Source organism: Lepidochelys kempii, chromosome 1, assembly GCF_965140285.1.
Source record: "Lepidochelys kempii isolate rLepKem1 chromosome 1, rLepKem1.hap1, whole genome shotgun sequence".
In the NCBI taxonomy this organism is placed as follows: Eukaryota; Metazoa; Chordata; order Testudines; family Cheloniidae; genus Lepidochelys; species Lepidochelys kempii.
Window position 1 is genome coordinate 230,799,456 of NC_136380.1, and position 21,016 is coordinate 230,820,471.

Below are 21,016 nucleotides of genomic sequence, written 5' to 3' on the forward strand. Positions count from 1 at the left end.
TTAATTTTAAGAATGTAAGTAGCTCCACAGAAGTCAACTGAACTAACCACATGCTCAAAGTTAAGTACATACTTAGGTGCTATGCTGGATCTGGATCTTTGTGCTAAACAAAGCTATATTAAAGAGTTGAACAGCTCTTGTATAGGGTAACTATGGACGAACAACTCTCAAGCTCTCTGGGATACATAAAGATGTGAAATATTTTTGTCATGTATGATTCAGGATATTTGTGAGCTATCTGACATAGGGTATATCTGTGTGGTAGCTGCTCCAGGGCTGAATGCTTCTGCTTCTCAAATTAATCTTGGCAACTAAATTATCTTCTCCAATTCTATAGTTTATACAACTATTCAAATAATATTTTCAAAATGGTACAAATTATTTTCACTTTGCATTCATAGATAGTTCAAATGAACAAGAACTATTTTAATGAAAAATCTCTGAGCTCCCTAAAACTCCAGGGCTAAGAATAAACCATTTGGATGCTCTCTGGAATGTACATTAGCAGTACACCTTGAAATGATGGCAGGAAATCGATAAAGATCCAGACAGTTTTTGAAAATGGATTTTCTTGATTCAATTAGGAGTGTTTGCCTATGTGTAACATAACAAAAAAACCCTAAGTTACCTTTGTTTCCCATTAGTCTCAAAACGTCTTTCCAGTTTAATGATATTTGCTTTCCAAAGACTGTGTGTGGGACAGATTATTTTCCTCCGGTAGCTGGCGGGTCACATTGTTCAAGTATATTATTAACTCAACATATGTTTATGAAGAAAGGACTGAACGAAGCAGTGGTAGCAATGAAGCCCCACAAAGAAAATCACTTGTCAGTGGGAGCACCTCAAAACCTGGTCAGATTTAAAGGGGCGGGGGTATTGGAACAAGTGGACAACCTGTCACTGGAGGAGAAATCAAACCTGAGAGGAAGGATGGGCCAGTGTTTAGGTCATTAGCCAAGGGACTTAGGCAACTGGCTTCAATTCCCTGCTCCACCACAGACTTGCTGTCTGACCATGGGCAGGTCTGTGCTTCAATTCCTCATCCTTACAATGGGAATAATAGCACTTTTCTACCTTGCAGGGCTGTTGTGAGGAGAAATACATTAAAAATTGTGAAGTGCTTTAGGATCTAATGATCAAAGCTCTATATAAGAGCAAGGTATTGTTTGGGCTTGTCCTGGGCACTTACGGAAGTTTGTTCCCCAGATAAGTGTGTTGTGTCAAGACATGGTTTTTAATCACATTTGTCTTCATTTTGCATTGTCAGGTCTGAGGTACGAATCATTGCAATATACCACAGTGTGGTAACCTGTTGGTAAAAGCTGGAGCCAAAATTTTTGAACTTAGGGGCCTAAAGTTAGGCTCCTAAAACCATGTTTAGGGGGCTGATTTTCAGGCATTTACAACTTCCATTTACACTATAAACTTTAGTCAGCAATTGCTGGCCCTGGGGCCCGACCATTTGGTACAAAATTTGTCCTTCCAGACAGTGATTGCCAGGATCAATATTAAAACTGGTCAGGAACTTTGTGATAAAATACTTTTTTCACCAGAAAATGTCCATTTGTTGAAACTGAAACTGCCTAGGAAGGTTGATTTTGACAAGTGTCCTAACTCAAAAGAAAATTTTGGAAAAAAGAAGTTTCAGGTTTGTTGAAATGTCCCATTTTGACACTTTCCAAATGAAAAGTTTTGGTTTTTAATTCAAAATGACTTTGCTTTGAAATTTTTACTTACCTTATACTATAAAAAGTTTTTAAAATTCAAAATCAAAATGAAACATTTTGAAATGATCAAAACTAAACATTGTGATTGATTTGCTCTGATTTTTTTTTCCGGATTATCAAGTCACAGAAGTTTTCGAGATGGTGACTTTTTATCCCATTTCGGGATGGTGGCAAAATATTGAAATCTCAAAAACTCTTGTTCCACAGGAAAACTGTTTGCTGCTGAGGCCTAGTCAACATTGCATGCTATGAGATTTCCTAATATCAAAATATCAACCACCAATCCAGCGCAATGTACTTTGCATCAGGATATAAATTTGAGTAGCCTTTGGGGCTCCTCTAATTTACACTGGGGATTACTCCCGTCCTCTGCCAAAGTCATGATAAGGGAGATGTAAAGTTGGAGTAAAGCCACCTTTGACCCTCCCTACACCACAGTTCTGCACTGAATAGAAGAACTAGAGACTTTGTTCTGACCACATGAAAGCACTTTCTGTGCAATAATATTTCTCCTTTTGGGGTTTATAATTTTCTAGCATTCTGGGAAGATAGCCAGGTTGTCCACCTGGTGCAATACCCCCTCTATCTCATTTCATTTTTGATCAAAGAGACTCTACTTGGTAAACAAATTATTTTTAATCCTTGTTGCCACTGATGGACAAAATCTATCACACTCCCCTACGTGCCGAATATTAATCAATACCCAGAACGTTGGGTTAATGTTTTTAAAAGGTTTTATCCATAGCTGCCAACTTCTTCATTAAAAAAAACCTGTCTGGATAGCGGCTGATCATCCTTATTTCTGGCTGCCAGGAACACCATTCCGTGGATAATCCCTGCCGCCCACACACAGAAATTAGATCAAGAAAATGTTGCGCCATGAATCCTCTCCAATTTCAATTGAATTGTGGCTGAACAGGAATACAATCTTCCTGGGAACATGATACTCAGATTTTATTCGTTAAGGGTCTCATTCTCACATCCAGCTCATACTGGAAGTGGGGTGGGGAAGAGTTCATGCCCCAGCTCCGGAGATGGAGAGATGTATTATTTAAAAAATGCTGTTGGTCTCAATCCCAGAGGCTGAGAGGCAGGTGTGTATGGGGGAAGAGCAGGTCTGAGACACCTTTGAATCTGCTGCCACCTGCCAGCTGAATGCATGTCGTGACAAGCTACCTCGAGCCCATCAGCTGAGACACAAAGAGCAGCGGTGAGTTGGTGGCAGTGGACAACACCAGTGCATCTTGAACCTTCTGTTCTCTGCCTGTGGCACACAATAGTTTCATCTCTTGAGGGCTGTAGTACTTTGGTCTAATTCTGGTTGTTTGGGCTTGGTGTGGAAAGGGCTGGGTGGTGTTTGGTGGCTTGTGATATACGGGAGGTCAAATTAGATGATCTGTTGGTCCCTTCTGGCCTTCAACTCTATGACTCTGTGCCCAAATGGCTCCCAGCAGTTCAAAGATTGGAACATGTGGGGGAGAGAAAAGCTACACCAAGGCCATGATTACACTAGGAGAATAAGGTGTGTTTTTGCAATGAAATAGCTAACACATTATAAAATCCTAATGTAGATTAAGGCAAGATGAAGATTCACCTCGGTGTAGTTGGTTGAGGGGACCCTAGGCCAGGGCCACTCCCTAGACCAAATGGTGCATCAGGTGAGGAGCATCTTTGGTGCCCCCCCCATTTTAAAACTTTTGAATGTATAGCCCATTTTTTATTGCATGTGTAGCCCATTTCACAACTTTTTTGCATGAGTTGCATGCATGATTTATTCCTCTCAGATAAGATGATAAATTTTCATGCTAGAATCTGTAAATCTGTATTTATTCATGACATATATAAGCAAATAAAAAAACAGTTTCTTCTAAGCTTATAGAAACTTTTTAATTTTAAGACTAACTGAAATGTGCTAACATCAAGAAACTGAACTGTGTACCAACATTGGGTGGACCAGTATTAAACAGTGTTACAGTAGATGACAGCCTTAGAATGTTAACCCTAGTCCTTTAGTTCAAAAGGTTGTTTTTCTCACCTTTGCCCTCGTGAACTGAAGCACAGCATCAGAGAGATCCAAAGACTGGCCAATGGCATTTTCAAGCAGTAAAATAGTAAGCGATGTCGGTCTCTTGTTAGCCATTGTTGATTGAAGATCTGTTCTAATGAGCCTGAGCTTTGAAATGAAAAGCTGTACTCACCACTTGTGACTGTGACCGGCAGCGTGAGCAGAATCCTCAAAGCTATCCACACATTAGGAAAAGTCTCCTTCAGCTCTTCATGATTAATGAATTGGAGAATTTGGAGTGGAGAGTGCTTCCCATGTAGCAAACTGTGATGGATGTTGTCCAGTTTGACATAGAGGTCGTTATCATTGATGTTCGAACAGTCCCCATGGGTCAGTGTCCAGTGAAGGACTGTACAATTGTTCAAGAGTATTTTCCTGTCCACTGGCAGCTTACTAAGGTCATGCAAAAACTCCCAGTTCTTTTCATGGCACTTCATTTGGCCGAACCTTTCTTCAGTGCACACTGTAGCAGTGTCAATGAGTGAGCAAAAAACCTCCCTCTTGAATTTTTCTTCCGAGCTTCCCATCGCCTCGTCTCTGCCCTCATAACCAACTACCTCTTCTTCCATCGAATATGAGTTTCCTTGAAGACAGGCTCAACTCCTAAGGTTTCCACCATTTCTTTGGCAGCAGTGATGGCATCTTCAAATCCGTTGTCTCTGTAGGCCACAACGAAATCAAAGCAGCTTCTCGTCAAAGTAGTAGTGGTTGTGATGTCCATCAAATGAGTTTGTATTGTCTTGCTTACAATGTTACTTAGAACAGGTTATCATGCCAAAGCACAACTGAGACTAGAAATTTGAAGTCAGGGATCTGGTTTGCCAGGCATTGAGCCTGGTGTCAGATTCTGGCCTTGACTTTACTTGATTGCACCAGTTCCATCAGGGCATCGTAAACTCACTTCACTTCAGTTCGTTCTTGTATCTCACTGACTGACTGGCAACCCCCTGTCCCTTATATACCCATGAAGTCATGGCTGACAACATTCTAGGAGGTTCAGCTAAAATGTAGTTCTCAGAAAGTCTGGAAGGTTCCATGAGATTCTACAAAGGTCCAGCATATTCTAGGAGGTTAGTGAAAAATGAATCCACCCATGGAATATCTGAAACATGTTACTTCAAAAATTCTATTTTCTCTTTTGTTGCTAATAACAAAACAGCACCCCAAGCCCAGTGCCCCTAAAGCCTGGCACCCTAGGTGGTCGCCTAGGTTGCTTGCCCCTAAATCCAGCCCTGCCCAAGGCTCCTTGCTAAGGTCATCTTGTGTCTCTGAGCTACTCCTGGTCCTGCACCCACAAGCCAGTTCAAATCAAAACTTCCATACCAGCTGACAGGAAGGAGCAGAGTAGGGAGCTATAAGAAAAGGAGGAATGGGCTGGGAGTGTTTACAAATGGTCTCTTGCACTCATTGATTGGGAATGTGGAATTGGCACATGGGGAATTTTTAAACACAGAAGTGGTTCTGCCCTTTTTCTGGGTCATTCCTTGGAGGATTATTAGCACAGTGCTAACGGGCCAATTTCTTTATGATGGTGGTGGTGGCTAAATATACTAAGTGTGCATTCATCAGCCCAGATACATGCACCTTGGGTGTGCTATAAAACAGATATATCAGAAAAAGTGACTGTAAAAACGGCAACTTCCCAGAAAACACCTCTGTTTGCTGCATTTTAGTTTAGTGACAAAAAATAAGCTTTTACTATTATCTACTCAATTAATACAGCTCCTTATGCAGTGCTCTGACATTGTAAATACTTGAAAGCTGTATCTCTCGTCTTCCACCTTCTCTTCCCTTTTGTATCTCCTAGCTTGCACTGATTTCTATTGGCATCCCAGTTATCAGGATCATTCCACCAGATTTCACTAATTTAATTTTTTTTCACTAACCCAATCACATGCTTTAGGGCCATATTCTGTTCTCCATTTTTGTGTTATAAATCTAGAGTAGCTCCAGTTTGGCCCACTAGTTCTCCGTGAGGACTGTGTTCATGCAAGTTTCAGACTTTAGCCTTTCTGATCACCTTTGCTTATATAGATCCACTTTTATGTAACAGAACGAAACACAATCTCTTGGGCTGATAATATAAGATGTTTCCCTAGGGTTTTGTGTGCATGTGTGTTTAAAATTTCAGGAAAATCTCTCCAGCCATTTTTGAATTAAGGAAAAGTGGGAGAAAACCCCACTTTCGCATTGTAAAAATCTAACCGCTTTGTATAAGCCATTTAGCCCTTGTATAGAAAATATCAGCTGAAAAGGTGTTCCAAAAAACCTGTGTTTAAAACATTTCAGACTCTAGTGTGTGTCTTTAATTATGTTTTCTAACAAACTGCACACCTTCTTTTTGGGGGGGGGGGGCTCTAAATTAATTGGTACAGTCTCTTTAATAGGAGATTGATTTGAAATTTTTTGAGGCTGAGAGATTTTTTCATAATTTGCATGACTTTGGATCTAAACTTTATCAATAACTCTCTTATGACTCTAGAAATCACTGCTGGAGACTATCAGGATGAGTGTGAATCTTAGCACCTTCAAAACAAAATGCAAATCCAGCCTTTATACAATAGCACTGCAAAAATAAAATTAAAACAAAATCTGGGTTCTGCTGACTGGAGGGAACAGAAAAACATCTTATGTGCACTCTTCATAATTTTTGAGTGGCACTCGGATACTAGGGTGATGGGGTCATCTAAGATCCAAGACAGCCACACAAATGGAAGATTCTCTAGAGTGAGGGTTGAAAATAGTTTCCATTCTGAAGCCCTATTTTTGGCCTCTGTAATTTTAGCTTGGAAAATCAGTTTGGCCTGAAAAATTACTAGATTTACTCTGATGACAAAACAAAACAAAACCTACAACGTTTGAAGAAAATTCATCAAATGTTAGTTTGAGCTACTGGTCATTTAAAAAAAATTACCCTGATTTGATATGGTCTTTTGCCTCCCCCAGGCTCAATGCAACTTGTGTTACTAGCCCTTCAAACTTTCCTTATTGTCAAAAGCTACAGAGCAGGCCATAGTTGAAGAAAAATTGTTGTGATCAAGCAATGTTATTAATAATATATTGTGTTAATTGTTTTGGGAGGTGAATTGATGAGAGTTTTGGGCTCAATCCTGTTCCTGTTTTTTTTAACCACTGATTGCAGTGGGACCAGTATTGGGTACTCTAGATTTTTCAGAGCATGCTGTGTGATAGCAGATTAAAAAGAGCAACGGGATATTCAGGGTTCCAGTCCCAGTTCTGCAAGCATTTAGTTTATGAAGTGGTGGTAGCTTCTCCATCGTTAATGGTACAGCTCTGGTAACATTAAGAAGGCAAATTCTGATCCCCTTTGTTACTCAAGGAATCCTCATGATCTCAGGATTTAGGATTAAATCTACCTGACAAATAGAATTTGTTCTGATAACTTGGAATAAATGAGAACACATCATTCTTGTGATTAAACCTTCATGCACTTTTTTTTAGAAGTGTGTAACATTTCTTTGTCTTTATGTTTCAGCCCAGTGATATCAAATTGAATTACTATATTTTATATTACTATGTTGTTATCAGGTGATTAGTGTTTACAGGATCACTATTCATATACCTAAGGTGTGGTCTACTCTTATGAACATGACAGGGATGTGATTTCTTTTATTTTTATTTTTTTTGCTGACATAGTTATACTGGTAAAACCCCTTGTGTAGATGCAGTTAGATGGATGTAAAAGTGAGTTTTTCACCACCTGGAGTACCATAGCTATGTTGACCTAAATTCCAAGCGTAGACCAGCCCTTGTAGTTTAGATTACTGAACAGGAATAAACTATATTGGTATAAGCACTTTTATGCTGGTGTAGCTACATTTACTTTTGATACATCAACCACACTAGACTAATTGAGAAGTTTAGTTCAAGTGGCCAACCTTTTAAATGTTGACAAGCCCTTGGGGTTTCCAGGATCAGGTCCTTAAAGCTAGACAGACCTGTCCCCACCTCATTTTCTCCTTGTTCATGTGCTCTCACATAGGAATTCACTTCTTGGCATTATAGTGCTGATTTTTTCAGACAGGCGCTTTAGGAAGTTATCCAGGCTCTATTAATATCCCCCAGCTAACTTGTTTCCATGACTGGGGGGAAGATTTCAGCAGTATTCATTCCAGCTGCAGTTCATGCCAGGCAAACAAGCTGATTAATACGTGAGGGTGCTCACAACCCTGACAACACAGTCCCTGCTGCTCTAGTCACTTCAATGGAGTTATTCCAGTGAAGAATTTGGCCCAGGCTGCCCAGCAGCTATAGGGTCTGGCTAAAGCTTCACGGGGGTGGTTGTGATTTTTCCAAAGAGCTAATCAGGGAGGAAGTGAAGACCTAAAAAGATAGGAGAGAAGAGACCCCTCTCCCCCTAAGGAAGAGTGAAGCCAATTTAGGATGTAGAACAGGGGTAGTCAATTATTTTTTTGTCACTGTTCTAATTGCATGGCCAAGGTACAGTGAAGGTCTCGATTCCAGATAAAATCATAATAAACCCCCCCCCCCCCATACTAATGATAAGTAAATAAAGAGATGGTGGGGTCCCTTCAAAAGCCTCTGGCTCTCTGGAGTTGGCCCTTGAGCTGCCTGCTGCCTACCTTTCCCCTGTAGGCCTTTCCCCCCAGGAAGGAGGCAGTAAGCGTTAGAGGAGGGGACAACGTTTGCCCTTGCCACCTGCAACTAACAAAGGCAGCTAATTGCCAATTAACGCGCCATCCCCGGGCTGCGGCCGCGGGAGCCGAGAGAGCACTGGCCTGGGGGCTGGGAAGGCGGCTGCTCGCCCTCGGGGTGCCGGCGGGGCACAGAAGCGCGTCCGCTGCCGCAGGCGGCTGCTAGCTTTGTGGTTTCTGGCGAGCAGGACTCGGTCCCGGGAGGGAGGTGGGGCCGCAGGAGCTGCGAGCGCGCCGGGGTGTGGGCAGCGGGGCTGGCCGCACTTGGGAAGCCGAGTGGTTGAAGAGGAAGAAAAAGAAGCGCCCGGAGGCGGGGGAGGTGGCTCCTCCTGTCGGGAGCCGCCGCCTCTCTCCTCCGGCGCTCAGAGCTCGGCTCCCAGCAGGGAGCGGCCGCCTCGGGAGGGGCCTCGTGGGTCAGCGGCGGGGGAAGTGGCTGAAGGTAGGTTTTTCCAGTCCGCGCCGAGCGGGGCGGGGGAGGCGAGGGCAGCTAAGGGGCACCAGGGGGCTGCCTGGGACACACTGAGGCTGAAGGAAGATGGGGTGGGGCGGGTTAAGAAAAAGGAGCCACCCGCCCGCCCCCGGTTCCCCCGGCTGCGGGCTCCCCTCTCTGCGCCGCTGGGGCTGGGCGAGGGGGGCGCCCGCGGAGGGAGCCTGCCCGGCGAGGGGAGAAGTCAAAGGCTGGGAACTGGACCCGAGGCGAGAAGCGGCGCCGCTCCGGGAGTGCGTCCCCCGGGGGCCGCCTGCTCCCGGGGTGTGGCTGAAGTTCTCTTTCCCGATCCCTGGGGTCTGCGGTCCCCGCTCCCCCCCCAGCCTCCTGTGTAGCGCCTGCGGGGGGAAGGAGCTGGAGAAGGGGATGTGCCCTGGCATCCCCGCATCCTGCAATAGCTCACAGTGGCGCCGTATGAGCGCGCCCCCTTTCTTTGGCTTCAGGGGTAACTAACAGGGGAGCAGGCACCTGCTCATTCACAAGATGGGCACCACCAAGACTCACGTGTGGCTTGGCGGGTTTTAGGAAGAGAGGGGAGCCCAGAAATGGCCAACTTAAGGCAGCGTCGCCGGGTTTTGTCAGGGAAACGGCATTCAACACACAGGTCGTTGGGGCAAAATGGTGTTTCCAATACGGCAGTATGAAGTGTTGCTTTGTGAGAATGTGGGGCCATTGTCTGCAGTATCTGGAACGCACTTGAATTTTGGAGCAACAGATCCAACATCTGGAACGCACTTGAATTTTGGAGCAACAGATGGAAATTTCTGGGGAGTGGGTTGAGGGCGGGAGGACAGGGTAGGAAGGGATGGGCAGAGGAGTGTGCACCTAAGGGCCATGGAAGAGATGTATGTTTCCAGTGATTAGCCTGTGAGCCACTGTACCTGCAATACTATTCAGGTGACTATATAGGGACACTTGAAGGTAATTTTTCTGAGTAGGGTGTATAGGAAGGAATGAGAAGGACTTGATGGAAGAACTGGCAACATTCTGGAAATGGCCCACCTTGATTATCACTACAAAAGGTTTCCCCCCCCCCCCCCCCAGCTCTCCTGCTCACCTTACCTCATCACTCTTATATACACAGAGAACATGAAACAATGTTACCATACACACTGTAACAAATCTGCCCACTGTATTTTCCACTGCATGCATCCAATGAAGTGGGCTGTAGCTCACGAAAGCTTATGCTCAAATAAATTTGTTAGTCTCTAAGGTGCCACAAGTACTCCTTTTTCTTTTTGGCAACATTCTTGTATTTAATCATGAAGGTGGGCAGAAACCACAAAATTAGATCCAGATCTTGAACATCCATAGTCCAAGGGGAATTTGGATCCAAAGTTTTGGTTTATGCCCATCCCAGTGAATGTTAATCTAATTTTGTATAGCAGCCAGCTCAGACTCTTAAAAATGTGTTTTTTCCCAACAATCCATACTGCTAATAAAAACATTTTCCTATCCCTGGGCTTGAAGGACATCATCTGTTTCTAGACAGTTCTTGCTTGGTTTTTAAACTGACTTGTCTAGGGAAAGCAAATCCTTTAATTTCACAAATGTTAGTAACGTACTCCTGCCCCTGTGTCTTTTATTTGGTGCTCAGACACTAACATGGACATAATCAATAAGCAGAGTAGCCCAATCTGTGGCTGGACTTACTTCATACTCATACTGTGCATTATGGGGACCTTCTGGTCTGTAGGCACCAGGTCTACCAGGCGAGTCAAAAGGAAGCCTTCCTTGGTGTAGACAGTAGAAGCTGTGGTAACTCTCCTTGGCTGGAAGTTTTTCTTTGTCTCTCTCTCTCTGTTGCATTCTGAGAAGTTCTATAAGGGTAGGGTCTGATTCTGCAAATCCATACACATGTGCATCCTCCCATCGAGGTAACAAGGACCATTTGGATAAGGGTTTGCACGATTGAGCCTGTAAGGAGAGAATCGCCCCACTGCAGAGAGCCAGCATCACTATGCTTATGCATCATATTTTGAGCAAAAGGCTGGTATTTTCATGGGAACTTAAAGGAGATAGCTGGACAAATCTCACTGAGTTTCAGTGGGAGTTGGGTGCTTAAACTCCTTTGGTAATCTCAACCCTAAATGGTGTATTGGCTTTGTGGAGGCTCTGTTCACAGGAGTGAATTATACCCCAGAGAATGAGCTTTTCACCCAGGGCTTTGGAGCAGAGTCCGGAGCTGGAGTGCGGAGCAGCTCTAGAGCACTGGAGCTGCAGGTTTTTGCCTGGAGCTGGAGCGGAGCCGGAGCACAGCTCCAAAGCCCTGTTTTCACCACAGAGAGACTCTTTCCTTTTCCTTTGTTTTGTGTTTCTGTGAGCTGGTTCTGCTTTACATTTTATCACACAGTGAGTGACCTCATTGTGCCTGTCAACATGGAACCTTCATGTATTTGGCTTTGATTGTCATTTTGTCTTCATTTGGAGGAGCCTATGATGCAAATAGGTTGTTTAGCCTATTGAGGTTATTTGGCACAAATGCTTTAAAATAACATGAAATAAGCTCAGTATTGGTGGTGAAATTCTGGCCCCTTTGAAGTCAGTGGCAAAATTCCCATTGACTTCAGTAAGCCAGGATTTCATCCTGGGTGTACAGACACCTCAAAATGTGCAGGTGCGTGGATGTTGTATTGGTACAATAATATGTCTTAGATGCTCCAGGAATCTTGAATTGGGCTGTCTAGATATAGGGAAAATTCTGGAGGGTTCATCTGATTTGTGTGAAAATTGTAGATAATACAGTGAAATAATTATTGGTGAAGAACTGCAAGTTACCAAAGGCATTGAAATGTGGAGAGAAGTGTTCTCTGTTATGGATTCTGATGGTCTAAACAGAGCACAGCAAACTCCTTTCATTTTATCTAAAGAGAAAGAGCGTGCACAAAGTTAGGACCTGATCCCCCAACACTTCCTCAGATAGGATTATTGCCATGAGTGAGGGTTTGCAGGATGGGCCCTTAATACCCACTCTTGTGAGGTGCTTTACACCATCAATTCAGACTGAACGGAGGGTGCACAAAAGTGAACTGGGTGAGTACAGTTGGGGGACGAAGGCCCTGAGTAGGTAAAAGAGTTAACAGATGTTTGGAACTGATTAACATCTTCACTAGGTACAGGAGATTGTGCTGATGTGGCTGGATTGAGCAATGCTTATTACCATTTAATGTTTTTAAATTCAGGTTTACCATTCAAAGATATGCCTGTAAGCAATAGGTGCACAAAAAAGCAATGACAGTAAGACTGGACAGCATGAAGTCATAAAAATCAAGGCAAAAGTAAGAGCCCTTTCTGGTGTATTTAAGAAATTAGCATAGTGGGAGCAAACTCTGTGGTGTTCATTATCATTTGTATTACAGCAGTGCCTGGAAGCCTTCACCGAGGTCAGGGTCCCATTGTGTTGGGCATCACACTCCTAATAGGAGACAGTCCCTGTCCTGATCAGCTTGCAAACTAAATAGAAAAGACACATACAAGATAGGAGAAGGGGATTTATTATCATCCCCATTTTACAGAGGCACACAGAGATTGACCTCTCCTGTGCCACAGCCCAGTTCATTAAGCCACAAGTACAGTTTCATCTTGACATTCAGCACATGTCCACAAAGGGTACAACTACACCGCAGCTGGGAAGATGTAATTTCCCAGCTCGGGTAGAGGTACACTTGCTCGAGCTAACAGGCTGAAATAGCAGTGTGGCTGCACTGGCTAAGGCTAGCCTTCCAAGTACATACCTCGGATTTTGGCCAGGGTTGTACTTGAGCAGCTGGTCTGAGCCACCACACATACCACACTGCTGATTTTAGCATGCTAGCTCGAGCACAGCTAATGCACGTATGCCTACCTGAGTTGCACGGGGTATGCCTGCCAGTTGCACTGTAGACGTAAGTGAAGTGTGGTTTGTTGGACTGCAGGCTCTACGTAGAGCCCTTTGTTCTGGTTCTTGGAATGGACCTCAACACAGCCCGGGGGAGACAGACTTGAGCTAGTGGTCTAAAACAGCTTTGTAGACTGTATGAGGTTTCGGCTAGGACCTGGTGCCGGATTTCCAGTTAGGCACAGTAGGCACATGCCTAGGGGTACTGGCATTCTAGGGGCGCCTAAAAGTTAAAAGAGGGCTCCTGGCAGGGGTTGGTGGCTGCCCAGTGTATGGGGATGGAGCAGGGTGAGCATCCAAGTCAGCCCGCCTGGGGGCGCTGTGAATAGGGCAGCTGCTGAAGGTGCTGGGAGCATCCAAGCCCCTTCCCAATCTCGGAGGCCCTGCTGCCTCCGCCCCATGCTGGGAAGCGAGAGGGAGGGGCATGGCCAATGCCCCATTCGCTTGCACGGGTAGAATCAGAGTGCAGCTGCCATGCCGGGCTGTGGGAGGGACGGAAGACACCAGGGGACCACTAGCCACAGGGAGAGGTACAGTTCCCCCCTTGCACCTCGCCTGGGGCAGGTGGGCTGTGCCCTGGCTCGGGCTGGGAGGCTGTGCATGGCAGAGGGTTTCATGCCTTCCCAGGAAGGCTGTGCCCTGGCCTCCCCCGCTGCCCCGGGGGCTACTCCGCCAGCAGAGAGGGGGGCTAGTGTTGTAAAGGTGGCCCCACTACCTGGGTCTGGCTGGCCCTAGGCTCCTGGCAGCTCTGGCCCTTGCACTGCTAGGCAGCCCCTTTTCCTCCTGGCTGCAGAGCATTTGGTGATCCAGAGGGGTGGAGGTGCTCGGAGGCAGGTCAATGTGGAAATGCTGCAGTCAGGATGGGTTGCAGGGGCCTAAGACCCTTATCCCTTATGAAAAGATCTGCAGAATGGAAAAGCTGGAGAATCACTGACGTACAACATTCAGCCTCTACTGGATTTCATAATATGGAAAGTCCTTCCTATTACCTTGCTTGCCAAGGTTTGCATGACTTATTTTTGCATAGCTGCTGGAGCTGAGCAAACTGCTCAGTGAATAATTTATTGGTTAAATTTAGCCCCTCCTCCCCCCTTTTGTTGATGATGATTTTGAGTTGACTGAATAGATCACAACTTCTGCCAACGATGTAGTTGATTAGAATTATTTGCTTGTGTTATGTGACTGTTTTGCTGTGAGTATAGCTTCAGATAGATTTTGAATAGTGAATATTGACTTTGCTGTTTTAAGTGAGCATATATGTCGCATGGTGTTGGTTCTGGTCCCTGACAGGCCATTGTGGGTTTTAGGAGCTACTAGGGCCCCATTTTTCACAATCTTGGCCTGTACATATGTTTTCCCCCAATTATGAAAGTTGTTGTTTAAATTTTACCCTATGCTGTGTTTATTCTAAAATAATCCATATACAATTATCAGAATAGGAAGGGAAAAAAACAGATTAAATTAAATTTAAAAGACATTTTATACAGCAATAACTACAGCATTAAGAGGAAAAACGTATTAATACTTGTACAAAGTAAATATGAGGAAAAACTAAGGCCCCAAATCTGCAAAGACTTAACTTTAAACACATGAGCAGTTCCACTACAGCCATATTCTTATGGGTAAAGTTACATATGGCCTTACTTAAATCTTTACAGATCAGGGCCCTTCTGAATTGTACTTTATTATTGTCTTATGAAAAAGTAAACAATAATGGTTTGAGTTTCTTAAGTTTACACATTTTTTTCTCCAAACCAGTCTCCAACTATAATGAAAATGAATGCACTAACGCCCCCCCCAACATCTCACCCCCCCAAAAACGGACAAACACCACTAAGTGTGTCAATCTCTTGTTAGAGTTGTTTCTACAGGGATGCAGGAGGACTGGTTGAAGTGAAAGAACTTCACCCCCCAGGATAATGTAAAATGTTAGTAGTTTAAAATGCAGAGGAAAGAAAAGAAGGTACTTCCGTTCTTATACCATGCCTAATTAAGGTACTGTACGTAGCAAGTAGTTTCCTCCTCCTCTCCCTCCCACCCCACCCCCGGGGGGGAGGGGGAACTTGTTACAAATGATATTTTGCAATAAAGTAGTATAAGGTTGTTTAACTGTTAGCTAGCTCCTGAAATATTTTAAAGATGTCATTAAAGTTATGGTTTTGGAGTATCATAGTTCAATTCATTTTTTTTAAAAATGCAGGATTTTCATGTATTTGTCTAGCCCTGATCCTGCAAAGATTTATGTAAGTACTTAACTATGTGTTGTGAGTAGTTCTATTGACAACTCACAATGTACAGAGTTAAGCACCAGCACAAGTCTTCGCAAGGTCTGGGCCTTAATTAATTACTGAGATCCTATGGGTGCCAGTGTAAGAACCTTGGCAGTTGGAAATTAAGTTTACTTTTTAGAACACATTTTATAATACTAAAAGCCCTCCAGTACTGCAAACACCTATGTTTGTGGTTAACTTTTAAAACAATGGGTGTACTCATGTTGTCAAGTTAAATATATATGTAAAAAGTCCCAAGATTGGGACCTCTAACAGTAAACAAGCATGGTTAGAATTGTTGTAGATCAGTTAAACCTTACAATAACTTGCGAAGACTTGAGCATATGATTAACTTTACACATGTGAGTAATCCTATTGATTTAAAAGTCAAACATGTACTTGCACACATACTGAATGATGTTGGGGAGTGTGTGAAGATCTCCAAATTTATCTTTTTCTTGCAGATTGCTCACATGTACAATCAAATGCATAACATAGACAAGGTTATAACACAGAAAAGGAATGGAGTCTTAGAACTTAGTAAGTAATCTAGTTAGATATGCGTTAGATTCTGTTTTGTTTAAATGGCTGATAAAATAAGTTGTGCTGAATGGAATGTGTATTCCTGTTTTTGTGTCTTTTTGTAACTTAAGGTTTTGCCTAGAGGGATTCTCTATGTTGTGAATCTGATTACTCTGTAAGGTATTTACCAGCCTGATTTTACAGAGGTGATTCTTCAATTAAAATTCTTCTTTTAAGAACCTGATTGCTTTTTCATTGCTCTTAAGATCCAAGAGTTTGGGTCTGTGTTCACCTATGCAAATTGGTGAGGATTTTTATCAAGCCTTCCCCAGGAAAGGGGGTGTAGGGTTTGAGGAGGATTTTGGGGAGAAAGACGTTTCCAAGTGGGCTCTTTCTCTGTTATATATTTGTTAGACGCTTGGTGGTGGCAGCAATAAAGTCCAAGGGCAAAAGGTAAAATAGTTTGTACCTTGGGGAAGTTTCAACCTAAGCAGGTAAAACTAAGCTTAGGGGGTTTTCATGCAGGTCCCCACATCTGTACCCTAGAGTTCAGAGTGGGGAAGGAACCTTTCAAGAAAGATGAAGCTGCTATTTTAGAAGGTGCTAAAATTTATTTAAAAGGAATTGTGCATTGTACAGTTTGTCAGTTTCTATTGTTACTATAACAAAACTCGGGAAGTGTGGAATAGTAGTGAAAATGAGAACTTCCTTTACCATATGGTAGCTGATGGAGGTGTTTTTTTTTTTTTAAAGATACAGACATTGGCCTAGCAGGCTGATAGAGAATGTGGTTATAAACGATTTGGGTTCCAAAGAGTAAAAGAACCCAAAAGAGAGGACGTGAAAAAGAAGCTAAACCTGTTCACAATGCAGATCCAAAAGAAAGCCATGTAGGGCAGAAAGGTAGGAAATTTGTTTTTATTAATGCCTAAAAATTGCATTTTGATATTCTTCTTGCATCATTTAGTCTAAAATTAGAGTTGGGTGAGAAATGGTTTTCCCATCCCAGGAAAGTTTCTGACACACCAAAAAAATAAAATAAAATTTCCCATCCTGAATTGGGATGCAAAGTCAAAATCTCAAAATTTTGCAAACCAAAAACAATTAAAAAAAATCTATTTAGGTCAATCAAACAATCAGTTTGGATTCTGATGACTTTTTGTGCTGTTGAAGAAGCCAAACTTTATTGAAAATAGTTGATATTTTTGAAAAGATCTGATTTTTTGCATTAACTAGAATAAGTCATATGCAATGGATATATCCAAAAGACCAGATCCTTCTCAGTTTCAGTATTTTCACTTGCAAATATGCAAAGAAATTACCTCTTTAGGTGTTGAAGTTAGTCCTAATCTTCCCAAAATTGTCTTTATAAATATGGACTATATATTAAAAGAAATTTTCAAAGATGTATAGAGGGGGCATCTCCTTCCTCTGTCCTTATTGGGGAGAATAGAAAATAACCAATATGAATATCTGCCCAAGAATGACTTGTATCATTAGTCTATTGCCTTTCAAGTTATCTCCTTTGCTCTCATAAATAGGTTTATCATCCAATTTATATGGGATTAAAAAAAAAAAAAGCCTTGCTTGTCACACAAGACGCTTAAAAACTCCTGGGCAACTGGAGGCATGAGGTTGCCAGATTTGTACCTATATTATCTAGATTTCCCCTCCAATAGCTTTGTATACATACTAGCCTGGAGATTAAAAAAAAACAATTTAGCTATGCCATTTGGTTTCCTCTCTTCTTTTGCATATTTTAAGAGGCTATGCATACCCTTAAGAAAAAATCCAATCTTTGCATCTACTACTTCTGGGGGAATTCTGCACCAAAAAAATACAAATTCTGCACACAATATTTTAAAATTCTGCAAATCTTATTTGTTAAAATAATACTACATAATCAGGCCAGTTTCAATTATTTTGGTAATTTATTTCAAAATACCTGTCAGCAAGTATGTCTGTAACAATACAGACACACACACATCCCCCCCCCAGGAGAAGAGAGTTAAAGAAACCCCTATGACAACCCAGTTCCTATTTCTCTGCCCCCTCCCCCGACACCCATAACCTGCCCCCACCAGAGCCCAGTCACACACCCCCAGCCAATACACCTGAACCCCCTACCCCCCCAGAGCCCAGGTGCGGCCCCCCCCCTTGCCCAGACACCCTTCCCTTACCCCTCAGAGCACAGGGATCCAGAGGGAGAAACATCCCGATGCTCAGTCCCTGGCTTGTGTGGAGTTTCCTGCGTGGCACCGTCTCCTTACCTCACAGTGTGCAGGGAATTGCAGCTGCCGGGAACCCCCTAGCTCTGTCCCCTTCCCCCCACCCCCCACCGGCAGTGTCTTTTATGTGGGAGCTGGGCTCTGCTGGGTCCAGTGCCCCCTAGTGGCTGCCAGTAGTACTGCAGCTCATTTCTATGGGGGAAAGGAAATTTTGCACGCACATTAATTTCTGCAAAATTCTGCGTTGCACAGTTGCACAGAATTCCTACAGGAGTAATCTACACAGGCATCTTGCAATGTGTTAAGATGATTACAGCATCCTATCTTACTCATTCTCTTCTCATACCACTATGGGATAACCTGTGCCTCAGGATCAAGATCAACTTCACGGTTAAGACAATATGGATAGAAAAACAATTAGCAAAAATTAAAGATATAATATGGGATGATAGACTGGCCTCCTTGGATTACATGTGTAACAAATATCAGCTACCGCTATCTCTCAGTTCCTTCTTTCAGTGGCTATCCTCAAAGATTCAGGCAAGACTAGGGGACAATTGGTTTGTTTCAACTCTCTCATCCCTAGAGGAACATGTTAAGAAATATGTAAACAAAAGTCAGTTTTTAGGAATTACTTATAAGTGGTTTAATGCTTTGCATTACTATGTCAGTCTCGAGAAAAATAGGAAAAAGAACGTACCCTTACTATCGCAACAGAAACCTGGGAGGATATCTGGTTTAATGTGAAAGATACTTCAAGTTCCTTATCCTTGTGATTCTTCCAGAACAAGTTATTAAACAGGCACTACTGGACTCAAGAATGATTGTTTAAGGGTAGATTGGCAGCACACTGTGAATGTTGGAGACACAGACAGCCACATGCCAACCTTTCACACATCCTCTATACCTGCCAAAAAATGTTCTGGAACACCAAGTTAAGTGCTCTCTCAAAAAATTTGTGTTACTATCTTTCCTTCACCAAGCCTCTATATTTTAGGGGTGCTGGATGAGTTGGTATTACCAGTGAATACTAAGAAATGGATTGCAGTAACTATTTTAGTGGCCAAAAGAGTTATTTTGAGAAAATGGAAATCTGCAATTCCTCTCTCATACGCAAACTGGCTTAGTGAGCTCTCTACTACTGCATTAATAGAAAATTGACTCTAATAGGAAAAAATATGAGGATGTCTGGTCACACACACAAGTATTGCATACTTTTGCAGTTTAGTATATACTAGTACCCAATACTCATAGGTTATGTCTCACTTTTATTTATCTATTTAGTCACTGTAATAATTATGCTCTGCACGACCTCTACAGGTTCAGAGTTTTTTTTTTTTTTCCCCTCCAAGTTTTACAAAGAATGAACACTGAATTTTGTTGTTTATTTCCATCGTGTGTGTATTTATATATGTTTTGTTTAATTGTGTTTCTATTTTGTATAAAAATAAAGCTTATAAAGAAAAGCTTCAAAAATTGGGAATGGGAAATTTTGTCAAAACCAACATCTCCTGAAAAAGTTTTGGTTTTGAGAAATTGGCATTTTTTGACAGAAAGCTCTAATTTAAATAACGATAAAAATGTTGTGTTTAGCGTGAGACATTTTAAGTGTTGTTTAATGTACATCAGTGTTTAAATCTTGCTAATGGTAACAAGATAAATCATTTGTATGCTGCAAAATGTAACTTGTATGTGTCCTCAACAAAAAATTTTAAGTACACTATACTATTTGGTATTTTTGATAAGCTCATTAAAATGTAATTTATAAGTTACATTTTTTCTTTTGTATGAAATAAAACATGGCATCAATCCTACTATTTGATATTTTTATTAATACTGTTTGTAATCTAGGGTCTGATCCAAAGTCCACTGAAGTCAATGGAAAGCCTCCGACTTCCATCTGACTTTTTTTCTTTTTCATAACTGAAACTGCAATCCTCCAAAACTGGTTCAACTACTATTAAATAACAACATATAAAGTACATCTAGGAACAGTCCTTCAGCAAAAAAAATGGAAAGTGTACTTTTTAGATATACCATAAAATAGAAAAGACTGACGTGAGTGACTTTAGAAGAGGAGAGAGTGGGGTACATATCTCCAGAAAAGAAGACCTTTTCCCTTCCTTTATGGAGTTTAAAATTAGGGATGAATAGCAAAACCAAAACCACCTCTGTGTGTCATTAAGACTATCCAGTGCATGGAAAGGCATCCTAAAATGTTGGACGATCAAATTAGGACTAAGAAAACATTCACATGTTGGGATTTGTAACATAGGTGGAAGGAGATGCTCAGGACTTATAATACACTGACACAGTTCCTGGATAGCAGTATGAAGGAGGAAGCACTTTTATACTGTCACCAGATCCATGTGCACAAAGACATCGGTAACGGATCACAAGATCTTTATTGTAGTCTTAAGGATATAATAGACAGGAGAGCTGGTAGAAATGTTTCATTGTTGCAACAAAATATTTTCTTGAACATTTTTGAACAATTTTCATTATTTATTGATCAGTTCTATTAGACAGGGAATGATTCCTAAGATCAAAAATGATTCTTTTTTACTTGAAATAATAGTCCTTGAGCTGAGGCTGGAAATTCAGAGAAGGTCTGTAAAGAAACCAGAGGAGACATTCTTCAGTGTCCAAGAAAACATGAGGCAGCTATTTTACTTAGTTCATCCCAATTTGTCAGAATTAGCTAAGAAGATGTATTATATCTTTGGAGAAGGACCTGCTAGAAAGTTATGCAAAATGAGGGCAGAAAACAATGGTGACTTCTCTGACAGCACAAGATGGGGACTGCAAGTGTCACATATTGAGTGACAGTAACTCACGCAATATAGCTACAGAATGCTGTATATAAATTCAGTTTTATATTAAGTTACATCAATTAAGGTGGTAGGATTATGATCATTTTAAGGGCTGACAGAGTTTTTGACTCTGTGTGTAAACCAGAAAAAGACATAGAGAAAACAATTCAGACACAATGTCCTGGATGATCAGAGGATAGGGAGGCCTGTTAATTATGGGCCAGATCCTCTGCTGGTGTAAATTGGCATAGTTCTATTGACTTCAGTACAGTTATGTGGGTTCAAACTGGGACAGGTCAGTAATACAACACTTTTTTTAAGGATACCATCTTGTTCTCCAAAGTCTCTGTT

The 21,016-nt window shown here is 42.1% G+C and overlaps 1 protein-coding gene across 4 annotated transcripts in view; it reads left to right on the forward strand.

The window, feature by feature from the left end:
* Positions 1 to 8,764: 8,764 nt before the first annotated feature.
* The window catches only part of A4GALT (alpha 1,4-galactosyltransferase (P1PK blood group)), a 66,809-nt gene continuing 54,557 nt past the window's right edge, over positions 8,765 to 21,016 (forward strand). The window contains exons 1-2 of one of the 4 annotated variants that reach the window (XM_073317180.2): positions 8,826 to 8,907; positions 16,378 to 16,527. The gene's annotated coding sequence lies outside the window, so the exon portion shown is untranslated. Of the gene's footprint in view, positions 8,908 to 16,377; positions 16,528 to 21,016 lie in introns of those variants that run through there. The other 3 variants (XM_073317198.2, XM_073317170.2, XM_073317206.2) reach the window with 3 other exon arrangements.